Raw genomic sequence first — 9,323 nt, forward strand, 5'->3', positions numbered from 1 at the left:
GTCACATACTACAGTAGGAATACGTTTGAATTCTAAGAGCTTCACAGTTCAACACGTCTTTAGAGACACAAATGAACATCTCCCAGTGATGAAATGTACCAAATACATCTACACAATCATGTAGTGAAGAACAGTGTTGAGGTACTTTTCTACCTTATCCAAACCTTAACTATTTTCTGCTACATTTTATATCCACTCTGCCACATTTTTGAGGCAAATCCTGTACTACATTCAATTGAAACCTTTAGTTACAAAACATATTACATCGTCCATAAGAGCCATTTTAATGAATTGATTTTATCAACAGTCGAATAAGAAAGACGCTGATTCTGACAATCAGAAATAATGATTATCCGATCTAATAAGCATCCAGGCCAATATTCAGTCAACCTGTAGTACACAGTATTTACATACATGTAAATGTATTTGTAATGTATTTCTTATTGTAATGTATTTTTTAAATTACTTAACTTTTGATACTTACGTAATTCAATATCAGATACTTAGACTTTTACTCAAGCACTATTTGTATGGTCCACTTTCACTTTTACCTAAGTAACATTGAAACACTATCATTCATTTAAAGTGTGACTTTTGAGTCCCTTTTACAACACTGATATCTTCCTAACACAATAATTCCCCAAAATACAGTTTAAGAAATTGACATGTTTATAAATCTGATTATGAAAAAATTGGGATGCTGTCAATTACAGTGTCGAGAGAGACGACTGTTCTTCAAGCAGTCGGTTGAACTTTTACACACAAGAAATAAACACTGCAACTGTCCACAAATGTACAGTAAACTATATGACACACAGTATGTTCAGGCACGTGGGCACACACACAATCATTCATACACGACTAAGTCTCGTTTGCACAACAACAGGACACCCAAGGCTAACTGGCGCCCTGTTCGACCAGTTTCTGAAAACACACACACACACACACACACACACAACAACAACTCAACAAGACAGCAACTGATCATACACACACAACCCCACACAAATAAACATTGAGTCCCTGTCCCATAACCTTGTAGTGAAGGTTATAGCAGTCAGCTGGGTCAGTGTGAACACTGGACCAGCTGAAGAAATGTCCTTCCAGATACCCACTGTGTGTGTGTGTGTGTGTGTGTGTGTGTGTGTGTGTGTGTGTAGTCATCCAGGTGAGAAAATAAACACCATGACACTTAGTTAAAAACTTAAAGCAGAACTAGTAAGATCAAAACTAAACAGAAAGGAAAGGAAAGAAGAGGAGACGCATGACGAGTTCCCGGCCAACCTGTAGGATGATGGGACGTGTAGTCACTGTGTCGCTGTTGGTTCTTCTGCCGCCGTTCAAAAGCAACGATCCAGCTTGTCACTTTCTCATCTTCTCTCCCCTCTTCCTCTCCTCCTCTGTGCTGTGTGTCAGGTTCTCTCCGGCCCCTCGGTCGCTGTCAAGGCACCTCCTGTCTTCAATGACAGGTCGCCGAAAGCACAATCAGAAAAGATCTCATACACATGTAACGAACACACACTGAGAGAGAGAGACAAAGGACAAGTCAGAGTTTCTGTTCTCCTTTTGGTGTTTTTTTGGATTCTGACTCAGATCCTCTCTGTTTGTCCTCTCCTCTGCTTCCAGTCACGACAGCGCTCGTAGACGCAACAGCGGGAGACAAGAGAAGAAAGAGAGAGAGACACACAGAAAGACAGAGAGAGAGAGAGAGAGAGAGGAGGGAAGCACACAAGGTCTCGAGGTGGAGGAGAGAGAGGAAAGGAGTAAGAGAGAGAAGGAGGGAGGGAGAGATGGAGGGAGGAATGGCAGTGGTAATTAGTGAGTCTGTACCTGACTCTCACTGACATAAGCCCCACATTCCTCAGAAGTGAGGACGGGGGGAGAGGCGAGGGAGGGGAGAAGAAAAGAAAAAAGTTCTGAACACACACACCAACACACTAATGATCCCTGAGAGCACCCTCTCCACCCGAAAACAAACAAAAACCTGTCCTCCTTACAGCACAACATAACTGGGTGCGGCGTCGCTTGGGTCAAGGTTGCATGATGTCGAGTGAAGGTGCTGCTCAGCGTCCGTCACCTCCAGATACTTCCCCGCGTGTGTTTAGTCTTTTCTACTCACTCTCCCTTCTCGTCTCTTTGACTCTCTCTCTCTTTCGGTCTGTGTTTGGTGTACACACTGCCTGCTCCTGAAACTCACCAAACCAGAATCTGACTGCCCAGATCCCCAACACACCTCCCTCCGCTCCCTCCCTCCTATCATTCCGGATGGGAAATGCTATCCTCCTGTGGCCCTGGCCAATCTAAGTGTGTGTGTGTGTGGTGTGTGTGTGTGTGTGTGTGTGTGTGTGTGTGTGTGTGTGTCTGCTCACGCACAAACAGCCAGACCTGAATCATTTCAGCCACAGCAGCATTCCTCTAAAGGAGTTTCCTGCACACCTAAGTTCAAAAACTCACACACCACATGATCGCTCACCTCCACCGCACGTTCATTAGTGCCGAGCGTGCGCACAAACGGGCTGACCTTTTTGTCCTCATTCAGAAATATCTACACCCCTGATGTCACGATGACATGCTGTCTTTATGTTACAGCGTTCACCCCCTCTTGACGTAGGTAGATCCCGCTGTAATGACAACTCTCAGTAATAACAACCCGCTCAGATTTCCTGTGTTTAACTGTCAGCGTGAGGATGAAACTGGGGGAAACGTGACACTTCAGATGTCTAGTGGAGTTTCTCACCTTTGTTACAGACGTTATTCCCCAAATTCCCAAACTTCAACTGAAAGTAAAACAGTGACTGGTTGAACTGCTTCTTCTTCTTTTAATTGTAATCCCTCACATTTCTTGTCCTCTTCCTCTTCCCACCCACTCTTTATTCTCTTTCATTTTTGCTTGTTAGATCATGTAGAGCAGTTTCAACACACCAGACCTCCTTTCCTCATTCAGCATCGTGTGTGCGTGTGTGTGTGGTGTGTCTGTGTGTGTTCGCCTACCTGAACTCCTTGCACTTCCTTCTTCCTGGTCTCAGGTGCGCGACGAGTGCAACGTCTTTGGAACAACCAGTTGAATGAGACACATAGAGAGAGAGAGAGAGAGAGAGACAGAGAGAGAGAGAGAGAGAGAGAGAGAGAGAGCTGACTGAAGTGAACAGTGTGGTCAGCCAACTGACAGGCTGAGGACAGAAGAGAGAAGTGAGGAAGCTGGATTTCTGTTTAGAGTAACAACACACACACACACACACACATGCATACATTCAGATAAAGTCCCAGCACACACACTAACACACACACACACACACACACACACACAGTAGGGAACTTTCGAGTGTGTGTGTGTCTGTGTGTCTGTGTGCGTGTGTGTGTATAGGAAACTGAGATTGAGTCAGACGTGCTCACACAGAGAAATAACGTTTCAACACAGCGGCTGAACTCTAGCTGGGAGGAGACCAGGGGCCGTTGGACGTGTTGCTCAATACTTTTCACTTTAATGCTTACTTAACAGAACTCACGGATTAAGTGTGTAAATACAAAAGCACAAATGATACAGAGTCAAGTTTTAATAACTGCAGCGCTGATCTGTAGCCGCGTGTTGAGAAAGATACGTGTTCTTACTTCACTATCACAGGCGTGAGCAGCGAGGTGGTTTATTTATCATCGCTTGGTTGTATAGTAGTGACAGTGTGTAGGCAGATCTCACTTCATTTTCTGTTTCAGTTCATCAACTGCAATTTACATTTACTCATCTGACAATTATCTAAATTATACTTAAGGTTTTTGAGACTGCCAGCTGTGTTTTTCCACCATAAACAATTACTCTGTCAGTTTTTTACAGCATGAAACTCCACTTGCAGAGACTTGCTCAAGTGAGATAATCCATCGCGGTAAAGACTGTGACTTCTATCAATATACCTGATGGCTGCATGTTTATACAGTGCAGGCTGTTGAAAGTTATTGCGCAGTCCACAAAATTACCAGTGGCAATAAAATAACTTTGGCATAACCTTTAAAAAACAGCTGCCAGCAATGTGAAGAAGTACTATCACTGTGGTACCAATGTGGTTTTGGTGAAGAAATTTACATCAGAAGAGAAAGATCTTAACTGACAGATTACATTTTTTTATGCCAAACAAACTAAATAAACAAACTCTCTTTATTTTCTTGGCTGAATAAACAGAACAATCAAACAGACCTTAAAGCTCCTGTTTGTAAGATGGTAAAACTGATGCGTTGGGTTTCCCAACTCGTCAGATACTGACGCTTTCAGGTGGTGGCCGACCCGACCTAAAATCCTAAAGCGTCAGTGTCTGACGAGTTGGGAAACCCAAAGCGTCAGTTTTACCATCTTACAAACAGGAGCTTTAAAGGACAACACAATTTCATACTCTACAACTTTGTATTTGGCGACACCAGCACCTTTCTAGCTTCAAATGGTGTTCTGAGCTTGTTTATTCAGTTATGTAAATCATTTTACTTTGAACTCAACTATGAGTTTTTTTTAATTACCTTATTAATATTGTAAATATTAAAAATACTCAGTTTAAACTCTGCTCCAAAACTACAAGTGGAAACAAACCAGACTGTGCAAGTGAGTTTTATTTCGTTCAAGTCGAAGTGTGTTGTCAGGTACGCCTAAAAGGGAAACTTGAGGTTGTAATTTTTTCTTTTAGTAAGGAAAATAGATGTAAAACTATTTCTTGACATTTTGTAAGTTTTTCTTATGAGTCTGACCAACTAACTCACCCACTGAATTAAATCTCCCATCTGAAACTAGTAGGGCTCTCAGACTGTCACCCCAGGCTTTACAGTGGTTGTTAGGAGACAGGACAAGCTGGGGCTAGCTGGTTAGCATGCTAACTTGAGCAGACATTGCTGTAAAACAGGTCTTTTACATGGTCAACACTTGTTTTCTTTTTTACATTCTGTTGATACTGTTAGTTATTTTTTTCATTTTTAAATAAAAAATGTGGTCATGTCTTTCAAATAGCCTCTTTAAGCTTCAAACTAGCCTTGTAGCTAACGATTTATCAGACAGTAAGTTAGCTAAACAGAGAAGCTGATGACATACTTTCCTTTGTGGATTTTGTGGGAGTTGGATGTTGTGAACGTCTGAGTTTTGAGCTGCAGACACTGTTCGCCCCTGTTCTCTTCTTGTTGCTGGCATTAAAAACAAAATCCTTGACTCCAAATGTCATCATTTGTTTGGACTAGGCACCCCATAATGGCGAATTCACGGATTGGCTCTGCTGGTCTGCTGTGTCCTGTTAGGTTGCCAGGTTTGCGCGGAAAAAGCAAAATATTTGATTTTTAAAATAGTGAAGTCCTGCTTTTTATACTGCAAGGTGTCATCTGCTCTGTCACAACCACTGATATTTTTATATATATGTACATGGGTTTATGTGTTTCTTCCTATAAAAGTAAATTGTTTTTGATTACCATTTGTGCAAAATACTTGTACTTTGATTTCTTATTATATTCTTTATTATATATAAAACATATCCAACTTTTTATCTTCTTTGCAATAGCTTTAAAAAAAAAAAGCCAATCTATATAAGAAGGCAGAGCTCTCGAATATGTATATTTGGGTTGTGAAGAGTTGTTTCTATTTGTATTTAAATCAAATGTATCACACATCTGTATGACTAAAATGTACTTAGTAAAAAAAAACTTAGGTCATTGTTAAATGTTGAAGAATGTCAAGTCCTTGCAAGTCATCTGCAAGTCTAATCCAAGTCTGAAGTCGTGAATACCAAGTCAAAAATCAAATCCAGTCTTTAATCAGTGTTAGTCCAGAAAGCATCCAGTCCTCGAGTCCCCGACCTCTGCCATCTTCTCTATCTCTCCATAAGAGAGAGAGAGAGAAAATATCTAACCATTCCTTCAACAGATGCAGAAATCATGACCAAAACTAATTTTGAAAAACAGGGAAATTTGTAATAAACTTGAATTATCCCTTAATTATGGCTTCACGGATGTTTAGTTTACATACACACAGAGAGAGACTCTGAGATATGCACATGCAGCCTTTTCACAGGGTGTAAACAAAAGCAAACTCTTCCCACAATAAGCAGCTCAGACCCTGCCCTGGTTGCCACACAAAAGACGGAGAGACCTGAGACACAGAGAGCAGAGATTCCCAGGAACACACTCCGCCGCTACTCCAAAACGCCCGACAAAGACACACAAAGAGATGGGGGGAAGTGTATCTATTCACCTGCAACAAGTGGGCCTGATCAAGCCATCACACAAGAAAAACTGAGAGAAGAGGAAAACTGTGATCATATTTCTATTGTGTGTGCTGGTGAACTGGATTTATGATGTCAAATTGTATCAAGTGACGTGGCCTTGATGTGGATCTTGGTCTTGTTATTCTGCTGTTACTTCCCTCGCTGTCTCTCTTTCCTCCACTGCTCTCTCCCCGTGTCTCTCTTTGTCCCGTTACATAAATAATAAGATCACTGACAAATTTGGCTGTGATGTAGCGGCGACGTTTCTTGTCAAATTCTGACCTTGTATTTTACACAAAAGCAGCATTCTCCACTTTGCGACAATGATTAAAGTGTGTGTGTGTGTGTGTGTGTGTGTGTGTGTGTGTGTGTGTGTGTATGTGTGTGTGTGTGTGTCTAATAGATTCTAATTGGCTCTTGATGAGTGAGAGAGATCAAACCCAACTTGATGAGTGCCACTAAATCTGTCTAAAAGTATGTGGACATCCACATCCATGTACTGATCTGGGGCTGTTTTTACTTGACAGTTAAAGGGGTTCTCTGTAATCACATTTTAATCGGCCATATTTGAGCAGATTGTAACGTGATGGGGAAAATTAGACCACCCCTGTCTGTCTCGGTTGCCTATATCAGCCTGTGGATGATTTGTTGAAGTTGTTTAATCCTGCTGGACTGTGGATTTCTTTGCAATGGACTTGGGGTTGTGACTTTATGCACTCCTGGTCTCATTCCACCAACAGAGAGCAGCAGGAGCTAATGGTAAAGTTTAGAAAAGGTAAAATAAACTAGCAACACAGAAGTTCCACAAGGCCAAAAGTGTGTTGGTACATGGCAGCTAGTAAACACAATAAGACATCAGCTAAGGAATAGAGAAACAAAGTGAAAAACCCAGTCCACAAGAAATGAAAAGAAAACCTGTCTCAAGATGTTCTTGGCTGTGCCTTAATTTCAAACAGACACGATTCACTTTTTACATAGACATGCTGCTGTAGTGATACACCAATATTGACGATAATTGGGATATCTAAAGATGAAATACTGACATTCTGCCAATAATACACATATAATATCGTGCATCCTATCGTATCGTATCGTATCGTATCGTATCGTATCGTATCGTATCGATAATACATTGGCTTTTCGATCAATTTAGCTTGTTTCCGTTCTCGTTTTGCCACAGTTAGGTGGTGGTAATGCACCTTTGCTCTGGGTTCCCAAATTTTGCCAGATATGTGGAAACTGTCAAGACATCATATTTAAGGCCGTGGGATGAGATGTTCCACAATCACATAAGGGTGTAATGTTGGGCTGTCCGCTACTTTTGGCCACATATTACTCCCAACCTGACCCAGTTTCCTGTAGTATACACACGTACTGCATATATGAAGCAAAAGTGTGAACACTGAATGTGACGGTAAACAGACTAAAGACAGAGAAGAAACTCCTCCCAGCTTCCCGTAAAGATTAGACCTTTATTGAGAAAATTCCAGGTCGGCTTATGGCCGCACGACCCGCCGTCTCCAACCGGGCCGATTATTGAATACACACACAAACACACCCACACACACACACTCGCACACAAACACAAGGCATGGGGAGCAACTGGAGGCCTGTTGTGAGGCGACATTGATGACGCGTGTTGGATGGGATAATCTCTCCAGCTGTACTCTCACTCCTGTGGAGAAGTGAGGCTCATTTGGGCCCCAAAAAGCTTCAAGGTTTTTTCCACACAATGAAACAAAGAAAAAAACCTCTTGCTCCCTTTTTCTCTGGCAAGATCTGTTCTGTACCAAACACTAGTGAAGTACAAAAATCGACTTTGTGATACCCTTCACGGTCCATTACTCTTGGTTCACCTCAGCTTGTGTGGCTGCTGGAGTTCAGCCTGCATCCTGTTCGTGCAGCACAAAGGCTGATATGAAGAGTCAGGTTCATACATTCTTAATGCTCGAGTACTCAGATCAAGTTAGAAGACAGAGAGTGGCTTTGAAATGGGTCAAATGCTGCAGGAAGAAGGCTGCATTGTGTCTCTGACATAAACCAGTGAAATGTCTCCCTCTGCTGGTGGGACACAGACATTACTTAGCTTTGACTTCTGTCCTCAGCGTAAGAAGATCCCCACTCCCCAGTTTTTAAGAGTAACTTCACCCACTTTACCAAACCTGCCGCCTTCATTACCCACAATGCAACTCAGCCATTGAGTGACACCAGTGGAGGCAATTTATCAGATTAGATGCAGCTTCCTCTGGAGCCACAAAAGGCTTTATACTAAATGTTCTCCAAAGAGCATAAACATATTATTACAGTCATAATGTTAATTTTGGTTACTACTAATTTAAATTTACTTGCTTTAATGCTCAAAACACATGTTTTTCCATACTGTCTAGTACTGTAGCACTGTTTTCACCCTCTGAAACGCTCTGTTTTAGCGCCTGTCTCTTTAAGGCCCTCTCCCCTCCTGAATACACACTCTGCTCTGATTTGTCAGCTCACACACGCCTGACCCAGCTCCGCTAACAACAACAGAGCAGCTATGCTAAATCAATTCTTACATGCCAAACTAGCCACAAGGCATTAATTATGTAAATATGTGACGTAGTGTAAAGTCACAGAATTAAATGCGGGGCTACTGACGAGGCATTTGAGTAGCAGTGTTTTTTTTCTGTGGGAGAGAGTCTGACTTGACTTGATGGTAATTTAAGTGTTGTTGATATAACTAGCTAATTATCATTATTATATTCAACTTCAGTGTAAAGTTTCAATGTGCACACAGTCACAACTCAAAGTGTGGCGTTAACACTGCATGAGCTGCTGATGAAACCACTGACACACAGCACGGAGAGCAGAAAATAAAAATGGAGAAGAGGATGGAAAGGTGTCTCATATATGATGCACTGCTATTTTAAACAAGAACGTGTTTTGTTTTCAGCTTGGATTTATGTTTAGGATGATTGTGGATTGAGGGGTTTAGTCTCTTGGCTAAAGAGGAAAACTTTATGCAGAGGAGAAAAGGCACAATATGTCGAGCAGGAGGCCACAAATAAGAGCTGATTTTTTAGCTCCAAAGAGAGTTGTTATGATCAAACGGTGGATGAACGTCCA

At 41.8% G+C, this 9,323-nt stretch overlaps 1 protein-coding gene across 10 annotated transcripts in view; it reads right to left on the bottom strand.

Moving 5' to 3' along the window:
• Positions 1-5,216, bottom strand: part of rbm47 (RNA binding motif protein 47) — a 35,826-nt gene extending 30,610 nt beyond the window's left edge. For 3 of the 10 annotated variants that reach the window (XM_030420162.1, XM_030420152.1, XM_030420143.1), the window contains exons 1-2: positions 2,992-3,210; positions 1,285-1,457 (exon numbers count right to left, since the gene is read on the bottom strand). The gene's annotated coding sequence lies outside the window, so the exon portion shown is untranslated. Of the gene's footprint in view, positions 1-1,284; positions 1,742-1,997; positions 2,195-2,737; positions 2,753-2,991; positions 3,211-5,062 lie in introns of those variants that run through there. The other 7 variants (XM_030420175.1, XM_030420169.1, XM_030420098.1 and 4 more) reach the window with 6 other exon arrangements.
• Between the last annotated feature and the right edge of the window lie 4,107 nt (positions 5,217-9,323).

The sequence above is a fragment of the Sparus aurata genome, chromosome 1 (assembly GCF_900880675.1).
Source record: "Sparus aurata chromosome 1, fSpaAur1.1, whole genome shotgun sequence".
NCBI lineage: Eukaryota > Metazoa > Chordata > Actinopteri > Spariformes > Sparidae > Sparus > Sparus aurata.